The sequence below is a fragment of the Mus musculus genome, chromosome 5 (assembly GCF_000001635.26).
Source record: "Mus musculus strain C57BL/6J chromosome 5, GRCm38.p6 C57BL/6J".
Taxonomy (NCBI): domain Eukaryota; kingdom Metazoa; phylum Chordata; class Mammalia; order Rodentia; family Muridae; genus Mus; species Mus musculus.
In genome coordinates this window covers 107066232-107079228 of record NC_000071.6, presented here as the reverse complement: position 1 = coordinate 107079228, position 12997 = coordinate 107066232, and the positions used below count along the sequence as shown (strand labels likewise).

At 44.1% G+C, this 12997-nt stretch overlaps 1 long non-coding RNA gene across 4 annotated transcripts in view; it reads right to left on the bottom strand.

The window, feature by feature from the left end:
* Nucleotides 1-417: 417 nt before the first annotated feature.
* The window catches only part of Gm33474, a 30235-nt gene continuing 17655 nt past the window's right edge, over nt 418-12997 (bottom strand). The window contains exons 4-5 of one of the 4 annotated variants that reach the window (XR_001784912.1): nt 2746-3986; nt 418-2073 (exon numbers count right to left, since the gene is read on the bottom strand). This is a non-coding gene — a long non-coding RNA (predicted gene, 33474). Of the gene's footprint in view, nt 2074-2745; nt 3987-12997 lie in introns of those variants that run through there. The other 3 variants (XR_389484.3, XR_389488.4, XR_389485.4) reach the window with 3 other exon arrangements.

Here is a 12997-nt window from a genome sequence, read left to right as displayed (position 1 = left end):
CTGTACCCTCTGAGGAGTCTCCTGCTACCCTGGATGAGGAGACCTCACACAAGTGTGCAACTCCAGAGCCTCCACTACAAATAAGCAGTGTGGGCTCTCTTGCTGGTGGGAGCTCAGTACCTTGGAGGAGCTTTGAGACTTTCAAGGAGAATTCAAATTATCCTACAAAGATACCAAGGTTGGCTCAGGCAGTCTTTTTCCCATGTCTCCTGAGAGCTGGAATTATACACTCAGGCCTTAACCGGACTTGACTTCAGGGACAGTACCCGCATTCTCACCCAGACAGGGGTGGCCAGTATTGGGCCGTGCCCAAGGATGCTGTGAGGCAGGACAGTCTGTGCTATGATGTTCTCAGGGACTATGGGCTGCTCGGGTTTGGGGGGGGGGTTCTTTTCTTTTCTTCTTTTTTCTTTTTTTGGTTTGGTTTGGTTTCGGTTTTTCAAGACAGAGTTGCTCTGTGTAACCCTGGCTGTCCTGGAACTTACTCTGTAGACCAGGCTGGACTCAAACTTAGAGATCTGCCTGCCTCTGCCTCCCAAGTGCTGGGATTAAAGGTGTACAGTGCTATGCCTGGCTGGTTTAGGGGATTTTTAAAGATTTATTTTAGCTTTAGTTTTGTTTCTGTGTGTAGGTATGTACGCACAAGGGAAGTGCCAGCAGAGGCCAGGAGCGGGTTGAGTCTACCAGAGCTGGAGGTACGCTGTGAGCCACCTAATGTGTCAGCAACTGAACTTGTATCCTCTGCAAGAGTTGCCTGTATCTTAACTGCTGAACTGTCTCTCTAGCTTCCACCCTGTGCCCCAAACTTTTAAAGGAAGATTTATTTTGTGCTGGGGGGTTTTGTGAGGCTCCTGGCCTGGGAATCCTGGGGTGATCCTCCCTGCTTTGAGGAGACGCTGTTCCCCAGCAAGCCTTCAGAAGTCTTAGGACCTGGCTGAGGGAAGTTCGGTGTGGGACTCCAGTTCAACTTCATGCAGAAAATTCGCCTTCTTCTGCTGGGATTGCCAGGAGCAAAAAGCTTGACTGTCTTAACAGTCTTGACTAATTCTCATCTAGGGCCCCAGGGAGCCTGGGTGTGAGATCTGTGAGAGGGGCCCACCCATAGTCCCTGAGAACATCATAGCACAGACTGTCCTGCCTCACAGCATCCTTGGGCACGGCCCAATACTGGCCGCCCCTGCCTGGGTGAGAATGCTGGTACCATCCCTGAAGTCAAGTCCGGTTAAGGCCCGAATGTATAATTCCAGCTCAGGAGACATTGGCAGGCGGTTGCTGAAAGTTCAAGGCCAGCCTGGTTTACTGTATGTCCCATGGCAGGTAGGGATATACTGCAAGACCGTCTCAAAAAAAAAAAAAATGTTTCCAATCCACTTATTACTTAATGGCAGGTAAAATCTGGATTGGATGGAGTTCTGTGTTATTTAATTTGTGCAGTTGAGGAAAGAAGCCCTGCCTTCTCCTCCAGGCTCCTGTTGAAATGTCCACGTGCTCTGAACCATGATTAGTTGTTGGTTTTGACAGTTCTATCTCAAGCCACCCAGCTGCTTATCCCTAGTGCTCAAGTCAGTAACTTTCCAGAATAACGGGGAGCAAAGTTTCCTTTCACTGGAACGAAGGATGACCTAAGGGATAAGGCCTGGGTGCTAAGGCCTCTTCCATTTAAGTTCTTGGAGAAGTCGTCATCTTCCTACGTGGCTTTTCCTCATGTCAAAGGCAGGCTTGGGAGAGGAGGTGGTTATCTCACAGGTTCAGGTGGGGACGTGGAGCTGACCTGGTAGTTCTTCCTGGCTGAAACTTCTGTCCTACTAAGTTCCTCTAAGATGAGGAGTCCTTAACTAGAAAATGGGTGGTCTGGGAGGAGCAGTGTTAGGATGGTGACAATATGTATCACACTTTGTGTCCAAAGTCTCCAGTATGAAAAAACTCTCCTGGGAAAGAAACAGCTGAGTGGTGCTCAGAGCCTGGAAAATCCAACAAAGAGGGCATTGCTTCAGACATCGTGCCTGCCCTGACTCTGCAGACACTACCGACCCAGGAGTTCCAGATGCAAGGAAGCAAGCCGAACTTTTCATTCTGCTCAGGAGAAAAAAAAATCATTGAAATAGTTTTTAAGGCTTTACTTGATCTACCCCTAGCAAATATAATAAATAGCTCTCCAAAGATATGTCCCATTTATAATCAGATTGTTGAATTATAACTGTTCTCGGTAAAATTTGAATTGGGGTTCTGTGTTATGAGTATATTTTGCAAATGTTGACTCTTGTTCTATGGCTAACCCTTTCCACTTGCAAACAGCATCATTACTGGGGAATCCTGTTGTCACTCTTCAGTACTGGGGAGGCCCACATATGCTATACAAACTCTCTATGCTGACCTATAGCCCCTGTCTGTCTGTCTTTTCTTTCTCTTTCTTTCTTCCTTCCTTTCTCTCTCTTTCTTTCTTTTCCTTCCTTCCTTCCTTCCTTCCTTCCTTCCTTCCTTCCTTCCTTCCTTCCTTCCTTCCCTCCTCTCCATTCTCCCTCCCTCCCTCCCTCCCTCCTACTCTCCCTCTTTCTCTCATCTGGGGTCTTGCTAAATCTCTCTGGATGGCATTGATCTTGGAGTCGTCATCCCCGCAGTCTCCTGAGCAGCCAGGTTCACAGATACACACCATCATATTTCATTTGCTTTTGATGTTTTGATGATGTTTTTGCCATTTGTAAGTATTGTGCATTTATTTGTACATAAACTTTAGTATAGACATACCATTTTCTATAAACAGCAGAAAGGCAGAAAGGCTCTTAGGGGTGGAGCTGGATATGGACTGTCGTCTTCCTCGTCCCCCTCTGTGCACACAGCTACATTTACACTCACGTAGGCATCTGATTTTTTTTTGTCCATGCTGTACAGTTTTCAGTGTATGTCTTGTACTTCTTTTATGCAAATGTCTTATTTTTTTCTAAATATTTTTATGTAGTTTGCTGTAATTGTAAACAGAATTGCTAAATGTTTTATTTTTATCTAGTTTGCTATTATTGTAAACAGGATTGCTAAACATCTTTATTTTTGTCTAGTCTACTGCAATTGTAAACAGAATTGTGTTCTCTATTCCTTTGGGGGGTTGCACATCACTAATGCACAAAAATAAAACTGATATTTGAATATTGATCTAATGTACTGAAGATAAACTTATTTAGTTCTAATAATTTTTAGTGGATTCTTTGCAGTTTTCTAAGGTCATTTGTCTACAAATACCGAGTTGTACTTGGAGGAAGATGTTGGATAAAATTGGCAGGAACAGACGTCCTTGGTTTTTGCTGATATTTGAAGGAAAGCAGTCACTCATTTAGAGCATAAGTTAGCTCTTTATCAGGTTAAGGAACTTCCTGCCTTAGATTATTGTAGCCAGCTAGAGGTACAACATCACGGCTGTCCCTGACGAAGCTAGACTATTTTTCCTGAATGGTTTCTCAACTAAGCACAAGTAGCTATAATAAGCATACACAGAGCCAGAGATGCACCAGACTTGCTGGCTTGTCGTAAGTGGACTGAGTACATGCTGGCCAGAATGCAGTCACTTTTCCGAACCTGTAAACGTGTTCCTCATTCTGACTTGACTTGTGGGAAACAAACTAGTGTTGCTGTCTCCCAGGACTGCGCGATTTCAATAAGTCTCCCAGTGCCTGGAATCCCACGAGGTTCTAGATCCAACCCCACCCTTGCTTTCAGGGTACTTCTCCTGTGAAAGGAGGATTGTGCTGGGATAGTTCTCAAAGGGACAGGGTAAACTATGCTGCCAGGAGCGTCTTCTTGCAGGTCTCTTCTGTCACTGCCAGCTCCAGCACCTAAGGACTGCCTTGCAGAACAGGAAGTAGAGAGGGTGGGAACAGGACAACGCCTGCGCAGTGGTGGCCTGGACCATGCTCCTCTAGGATCACGCTGCTATCCCGGCTGTGTCCTTACCAGAAAAGGTAGGCGTGTCTCAGAGAGGAACATTCCAGAGCCATCTGAAAGCATATGGAAACGTTTTATAGGCAGATATTTGAAGCTGTCATGAAATTAACCACCCATAATCGTTTTCATGATAAAATAAAAGAGGGCCAAGTTCACGGATTCATTATTGCTTACTTAATCTTAGGACAGAGAAAGGAGAGGCCTTGGAAGACTTCTCTATTGACACAAACCCGTGAGGTGCAGGCACATTTGTTAAATACTAAATGTTCTCGCTGAGAACGTTAAAAAAACATTTTGACATGAGCTAGAATATTTAGGAGAATGGTAGTAGAGATGGAAGCACCATTACTGGCGAGGAAATCATGGTATGTTCGGATTATAACTAGTTGAGGTTGAATGTGTTTCCTAGTTTTCACAATATTATTCCCTTTTTTAAAAAAAAAAATTGGAAAAAGAAGGTTGGTCCTAAGTTAGACATGTCATATCAATCTCTCCCACGATACAAAAAAAAAAAAATCTAATGTTTACTCTAACAATTTCAAAGATTTTAGTGGTGACCCTCAACACAGCCAGCCCCCACCTACCCCCTCCCTCCCTCTGTCTCTCTGTCTCTCCTTCCCCCTCCCCCTTGCCCTCTCCCTTGCCCTCCCTCTCCCTCTCCCCTTCCCTTCCCCTCCTCTTTCTGTGAGTGAGGGCTTGAATGCACATTATGCACATACAGACGTGGTGCTATTGATAGAACTCCAGGCTTTGTACATCATAGAACAGCGCCCCACCACAGAGCTAAGCTTCCAACCCAGGAGATTCTTCAACTGTGTAGGGTCTGATGAATAGCTGGTCAGTTAGTGAATACTCGTTGCCTGTCACTAGTTTCCAGTATAAATAATAATAATGAAAACCTCCTTTCTGTACCACAGCACAATGATAAAATACCCGCTCTTAGTAACCTTTCAAAATACAACTCTAAAATTCCCCTGAAGGACCGACTCCTGAGTAGTGGTGACAGAGCCCCCAGTCCCAGCTTCCAAAGGCGCTGTCTGTCGGAAACACCAGTCTTCAAACAGTCACAGGTTTTTTTGTTTTTTAAATCTGTTGATGTAAGAATTCTCTTTGATTTAAATGCTGTTTCTCTTGGAGAAGGCTTGTTTTTCCAACCAAGTTAGGTCACTGAACTGGTAATACCAGGAAAAGAAAACAATTATGGAAGACAGTTTAAAATCAGAAACTATGGTTACACTCTTGTCTGTGCCTCTGCTGAGTTTCTGAGGGATTGTGTATAATTTTACCAGCAAATGCTTTTTTTTTTTCATTCAGAAATAGATTTTAGGATTTTCTTCCTTTTTTTCTTTCTTCCTTTTCTTCCCTATTTCCCCACCCCTCCCCCTTTTGTGCTTTGTAGGGAATTCATTCCTCTCAGAGGATGCTTCTATCCTCATGTAACAAATTAACAGTGTGCATCTTACAGAAGAAGTTTCCATTCATTAAAAGATTAGGCCAAAATACCCGAGTGTTCCAGCTCCTCCTGAAGGCCAGGGAGCCCCTCACCTGAAGGCCGTGCATGACTCTGTGCTCTGGGGATTACTTAATCAGGTTCACTGTGTGTGTCATGCCTGATCCTTTTTCTAGAAACTTGTTCTCTTGGCCTTGTAAAGATGCACTGTCATCGAAGTTGATTAATTAGTAATTAATTAGGTTATTTCCAGGACTTGCTCTTAAAAGGGACAGACTGACAGACACTTGGAAACAAACCCCTTCTGAAAGGTGGGTTTCATTGTTTTTTCCTATCAGCTGTATATCAAAATATTCTGTAATGTCTTAGTCAGGGTTTCTGTTCCTGCACAAACATCATGACCAAGAAGCAAGTGGGGAAAAAAGGGTTTATTCAGCTTACAGTTCCACACTGTTGTTGATCACCAAAGGAAGTCAGGACTAGAGCAGGAGCTGATGCAGAGGCCATGGAGGGATGTTTCTTACAGGCTTGCTTCCCCTGGCTTGTTCAGTTTGCTCTCTTATAAAACCCAAGACTACCAGCCCAGGGATAGCACCACCCACAATGCCCCCCCCCACCTTCCCACCCCACCCCCTTTACCACCAACTGAGAAAATGCCCCACAGCTGGATCTCATGGAGGCACTTCCCCAACTGAAGTTCCATTCTCTGTGATAACTCCAGCCTGTGTAAAGTTGACACACAAAACCAGCCAGTACATGTAACATTTGAACATTTTATAGAAAATTAAACCAATGAGCAGCGAAGGTAAAAGACAAGTGTAGGCATCAGAGTTGCCCTTGTGTGGGGTCCTGAGTGGCATCCCAGCACTGGGAGGGATTTGAAAGCAGGGGTAAGAAGAGGAGAGTAAGCAGCATAGGGACAAGTGACAAGGACAAGCACAAGGAGAAGTGGGGGTGCAGTTGGAGGCTTCAGTCATGCTGGGGCTCCTGGACCACTCCAAGTTCCCTTTCTTCCTTATGTTTATCATTTAAAAATAGATTCTTGGGGCTAGAGAGATGGACTAGCAAGTAAGTACTAGCTGCACTACCAGAAGACCCAAGTTTGAGTCTAGTACCCACACGGCAGCTCACAGCAGTCTGTGGCTCCAGTACCACAGGATCTACTGCCTCCTAAATTCTTTGGCACCAGGCATGCACATGATACACAGAAGTACATTCAGGTAAAACACTCATACAATTAAAAATAAGTAAATAATTTAATGGATTTTTTTTCTTGAACTGGCTTGATGCAAACTCTCTCCCTTGGTGAAAACTCTCTTGCCCAGTAGGTGTGGTGATCCCTGCATTTGGAAGGCAGAGACAGGGAAACCTGGGAAAGTTGGCTAACTAGATGAGCCATAGCTGGTGAACTCTGGGTACAGTGAGAGATCCTGCCTCAGTAAATAAAGGGCAGAGAGATCAAAGAAGACACCAAGCATCAACTTCAGGCCTCTGACTTCATATCTATGCACACCCACACACATGTAAACATGCATAAACATCCAAAAATAAATTAAAAATGTAAAGATGGCTTTCTCGGCATTAAGTCAAGTATTTGTCCAAGTGGGCCTGTGCTGGCAATCTTTGTAATCAAAAGATGCCTCTCCTTCAGAGAAGAATCCTGGAATCAGACTGTAGGATGACCAAAGCCAGTTCAGCCCACCCTACTGGAACAAAAGTAACAGCACAGAATACAAGCAATTCTGTAAGATGTCTTGGCAGGGAACAGAGCTAACAGGCAATTTGCCGTGGTAATTTCCTGGAGATCATGTTATCCTAAGAAGCAAGATGGCTACTCAAGTTGACATCTAAGCTTCTTGTGCCAGGCCAGTCTTGCTTGGGGCCTTACATTTTGAGTACAACAATTGCAAGGCAATCTCCCCTTTGGATAAGGATGAAAGCTTTGGAGATGAACTAATCCCCTGCACCCTTCATGTACCACAAAGGACAACTGCTTCCTACATAGGATACTGGAAGCCATCTAAGAGACACCAGCAAATGGATTCCCAAGGGGTATGCCAAGAAATTAGCCATTGAAGGAAGTCAGCTCAGAGTCAAACAAGGTGGATCTTGGTGTGACTATTCTGGCAGGAGCTAACAGGCTACTTAAACAGAGATCCCCAGGGGAATGGAATTCCCCCTGAACTTTCATACTGAGAGAAGTCCTCTGGGGTCCTGTGCGAGCCAGGAAGGGATTCACACAGCTTTGGACAGTGTGTCAGAGTAACTTGCAGGAGAGCCTGGTGTGTGACGTAGGGACAGGTCCATACCTTGACCAGGACTGTTTACTCATGCATACCTCTTGTCCTGTATTTAAACCTAACGATGGACTTGAGGCAGCTACATCTCTTTATGTGTCCCTTTTCTCAGTGTTGGAAAACCCCCTTTCCACTTCTCATCATCATTTGTTTCTTTGGTTGACCTGAGAGGACAAGTGGCTAAGCTGTCAGAAAACAGGCATTGACCTTCAAGCCCAGGAATGTGCCTACATAGAAGAGCCATCGATATAACAAGTATGGGAGGCCTTAGGGCATCAGCAATCTGAAGGAGAGGCGCCAATTCTGTAGCCTGGGCATGGGGAACATTACCAGAAGTAGAGTTCACAATCTAATTTATTTATTTGTTCTGTTTGTTTATATGTTTATTTTGGTTTTTTGTTTGTTCATTTGTCTGAGACAGATTCTCTGTCTTATAGCCCTGGCTGTCCTGGAACTCACAGACATCTGCCTGCTTCTGCCTCCTATGCACTTCTAGTTTAAAGAAATCTGAGTTTGGGGCCCTGAGAGATGGTTCATCCCTTAAGAGTACTTGCTCTTTCAGAGAACTTGAGTTCAGTTTCCGACACCTACGTTAGATTGCTCATAACCATCTGTAATCCCAGATCCAGGGCTGGGATCTGATGGCTTCTTCTGCTTTCCATGGAATCAATGATGCACATAGCACGCACACACACACACAGACATGTACACATAAATTTCAAAAAAGAAAGAAATCTGAATTTGGAAAGAAAATAAACTTTACTTCCAAGCTAAGAGGAAGAATGATCACCCCGTTCCTATTGGGAAAGTGAGGTCGTGCCATGTACTTCCTGGGTCAAGAAAAAGCCTGTGCTCAAAAAAAAAAAAAAAAGTTAATGCAATTGTCTATTAAGTTGAAAAAAATAATAACTATACCCTACCATATAGAAAAAGAATACCCTAAGCAATTTCATTTATTTCCATAGTTTTAGTTTCCCCATATTTACATAAATGAGATAATACTCTACTCTAATTTGTAAGAGTCATTCAATCCAGGAACCATCACAAGTGGCAAATTCAAAAGAAGATTAGTGATTTATAAGGTTTTCCCTGGGATGATTTATTGTCTCCATCACTAAAAGGACAAACAGAAAAAGCTCAGTGGGTACTTTAACACGAAGCTTAAAGATGCATAAACGCATTTCTCACGTTCTTTAGCAATGAAAAGTTCATTATGCCATCCTGTGCAATATGGCTTTTGTGTAGAGAAAGAGAGGGAGAAAGAAAAGACTCTTTGTTTACTGATTTTCTTGGCATTGCGTCTTCACTATGCAATAAGCTTAGCCATTGTTCTAAAACTCTGGATAAGAACAGCACCCATTACTGTTACAAGCGGCAGTCAAGTAAGGCAAGAGATCCCATATGAACTCAGGGTTAAAGGACTTGGCTCCAGAAATGGTTCTGGGCACCATGAAATGTAGCATTGGAGAAAAAGCTGACACGGCAGGGCTTGTTCCTTAAGACGGATTGTGCTGTGCGTGACAGCACATTGAGCTCATTTGTGTTTAGTAATAAGTATAGACTGTATTGCCCTGTAGTCCAAGTTCAGTTACTGTAGCTACTCAACAATATCAGCATAACCCAGGTTCTCTGAATCTGTTGCCTTTGCCAAACCTGAGTGCTTGGTGCCTAAGACCAGTTCTCTCCATGGATATAAGATGGTCACCATATCTTCAAGGCATGGCTGTGGTCTGAGAAAAAAAGCCTGTTTTCTACTATGTATCTCTATAAGATACTATGTATCTCCGTAAGTCTTCCCTACGGAACCCCCTGTGTCTCTTTGTTCTTTCAACTTTTGTCAGTGCCTGGAATCAAATCCTTGACTTTGTACATGCTGAACCAACAACCCTAACTGAGCTATTCCTAGGCATCTTCCCTCATGACTTACTGACATTTCCTATCTATATCCAAACCAATCCCAAGTTCTAGAAAGACCAGCGAGAACCCACGACAAGTCTGATTATAAAGCCTCCTTCGAAGTTCACAGCTAAATAAGGACATGGACGTGAACAAAACTAGGAAGGGGTAGAAAGGATGGAGAGGAGGTGAGAGCCATCAGCAAACATTGCTTCTCATAAGAGCTGAGCCATTCTCCAAGAGGTGGTGTCCCAGACAGCAGACACAGCCTACTGAACTTCAGAATACAGTGTCAAACCATGTAAGGCAAGCCCTGCTCCTTTGAAGGCATAGACACATGTGTGCACATGTGCGTTGTTAATTTTCATTTCCATTACCAGTTGATCAATGTGTTTCCTCAATGTTTTCCGGAAGAGACCATGGACTGATATATTTTTGGAATCTTTACCTTTCTGACCAAGTCCCTCGGTTGCTTTCACTAACCAAAGACAGAAAATCCACATTCATGATCCTTCTTGGTCCAGTCTGTAGCCATGTCTACAATGTTTTCTGGAGTAAGCGTGGCAGGGGTTACTGTTTCTTTGCTCTGATATAAACAAGACATTCCATTTTTTATCCTTTCTTAAAAACATGGGCTGCACCATTTCTTTAGTTTTACCCTGTACCTGGCCAAGTACTCTAGTGCTCTCTAGGGATGTCTTGTTTTCCTGTTTCTTTGCTCCACCCCTTCCACACACACTAATTTGAATTGGGCTCTCTGTCTTCTGCTCCTATTGTCTTCTTTCCCAACACTGAAACTTCACCTCATCTTCACTGTGGTGTCCAGACTTCCTTCCCAATGCACCCAGGGCTTCTCCTCACTCACTGAGAACTGTACTATACTACTGGCTACTATTTTGTTAAGCTTACTTGTCTGACCCATGTCACCTTGATGCTGATGTCGATCTATTATCCTTGCATCCACCCTCCTGGTGACTAATTTGTATTTCTTTCACAGAACTTGTCTCTTCCTACACTCTTCCAAGACTATTTTTTGCACTTTCCTAAAAAAAAAAAAAAAAAAAAAAAAAAAACGTTTTCTCGTCTCCTAAGGGAAGCTGCTGTCAGAGGAATGCTCTTCATCTTGTCTTCCACCTGATTGCTTTGCACACTCCCAAGGCAGGTTTTGCTTTCTTTGATTGTTCATCTTTGAGAAAAGCCAGTGTCAGAATCACCCACAGGCTACAGAGCGTGGAGATTGTATTTGCTCTGATGAGACACTTGGGTAATGATTGGATGGTCTCAGAGCCACAGCTGGACAGCAGGTTGATGCCGGTGCTTTCCTGCTCAATTCTGAGAGTCTCAGCATTCATTCTAGCACAGCCCTGATGCACTGGATTGCTGTCTCAGTTTCAGGCTACTCTTCTGATGATGCTTTGTGCCTGGGGGTCCCTCGTCTTTCTATTTCCAAGTATAACGTTTGATTTCTGGCAATAAGAAATACACTCAGGGACCGAAGTCTCCTGGAACAGGTCTCTGAAGGAAGCTTAAAAGACAGAGACAATAGAAAAGAACTAGAGAGTCAGGAGCCATTTAACAAAAGGAGAAAAACAGAGAGAAGCTAGAGGACCAAGGAGGGCAGATGGGGTGAGAAGAAGAAAGAATCAGCCATCTTCAGTCTCGTGAGTCTATTTATCAAGGCTGTTTGAGGTGAGAAGAACATAGCTTTCAGGGTGATGTGAGCTTTTCTGAGAAAAGCTCACTCTTGGGCCAACAAAGGAAGAAATAATTAACTGCATTTTATTACTGTGGGGTTTTAGCTTTCAGTTAAAGGATAGATTGTGTTGCCTAAAACCCAGGAATGATTTCGAGATAAGAGATAACTGATTAAATATATTGCCCTGGAGTTTACCTTTTGGCCTTTGTTGGCTTTGGGCTAGGCATGACCGAGTAGCAGAATCTAGGAATGGATAGTAACTGGCGTCTTGAGGCCTGTCTCAGGCTCCTAGCTGTGCTTTAAGATTATTTTTAATGATAGGTGTTGCAGTGCTTGTTGACACGCTGGCCTCGACAGTTTCAAGTTGCCCCCCCCCTTGTGCTCCGCCTTCCTGCCCACCCTCTCCTGCGTAGTGAATTTGAGAACAGTGCGAACTATTGGAGTAAAAGAGGAAAAACAACAAACAAACACCATCATAAACAAAAATAGTATAACTGACCCAAACTAGATATGAACTAATAATGTACTTGATTTTAAAAGAAAGGCTTTCTTAGTGTACGGATCAATGTGTGTGTGTCAGGAGTGTGAGGGTTAAATGGATCCGTGGGGGGAGGGGGCTAAAATTATGTGTGTGGGTATGACCACATGAGTGTGGGTACTTGTAGGTGCCAGTGGTAGTTGGCTCCTCCAGAAGAATTACTGGCAGTTGTGAGCTGTGTAGTGTGGACGCTGGGAACCAAATGTGAGTCCTTCAAAAGAGCAGTACTCACTCTTACTGAGTTGTCTCAACAGCCGGCTACCAGGCCCAGGTAGATGTGTTTTCATTCTGCCTGGTTTAACCTATAAGGCTTTTGGAGCTGATTTATGGCCTCTATTGTTAATAGGAATTAGGATTTTTCCCCCCTCTGATGAACAGAAGCAAATTCAAACATGAAAAACCAGGACATTAGAACCGCATGAATCATTTTGAAGCAGTGGAAAGGATCCCGGCCGAAATTGGGAAAGGGGAGTAGAAAGGGATTGTGTTTATTATGGCTTGCTCCAGAGAACAGAGTAGGAGCTCTTGACAGGACCAAGAAAGAGTTGAATTTGGCTTAGCCCAGGCTCATTTGGCAATGGAGTGGATGCCTCACCCACGAAGGCAACAGCCTGGTTCTAGGAGGAGATACACCTGCTCACCCAGAAACCCCCTTTTCCTGGAGACTGTGGGAGCACTTCTAGTCCAGGGTGAGCAGCGTATTTTAATGATCTGGATTTAGGGGTTTTCCCTTGGAGTTTCTGCTTTTGGGGAGGGGAAGGGGTCAGATAAGGGACTTGGTTTTCTTCCCAAAAGAAAATACTCCACTGGAGAACTCAGCTGCTCTGTATATTGGGCTCCTTGTGACAAATGAAGACATGCACATCATATTTGCTCCGGACCCCCCATGCTCAGTTCACCTTTTGAAGGACAGGTGCTGAGCTGGGCGAGTGGAGCAAGCAGACACAGCACACCACCTCACCCTAGCCCTTACTACAGCATATGGGGTACTTTCTTTTAAGACCATATTTATTTATACTTGTAGGTTGTGTGTGGTGTATGTACTTGTTAGTGTGGGCATGTGCACACGTGTGTGGGTATGCGGAGGACTGATTGACATGAGAGCCTTTCCCTGATCATTCTTCAGCTTAGTTTTTGAGACAGGTCTGTCATTGCAGCTGAAACTGCTTGGCTAGGCTGGCTGGCCA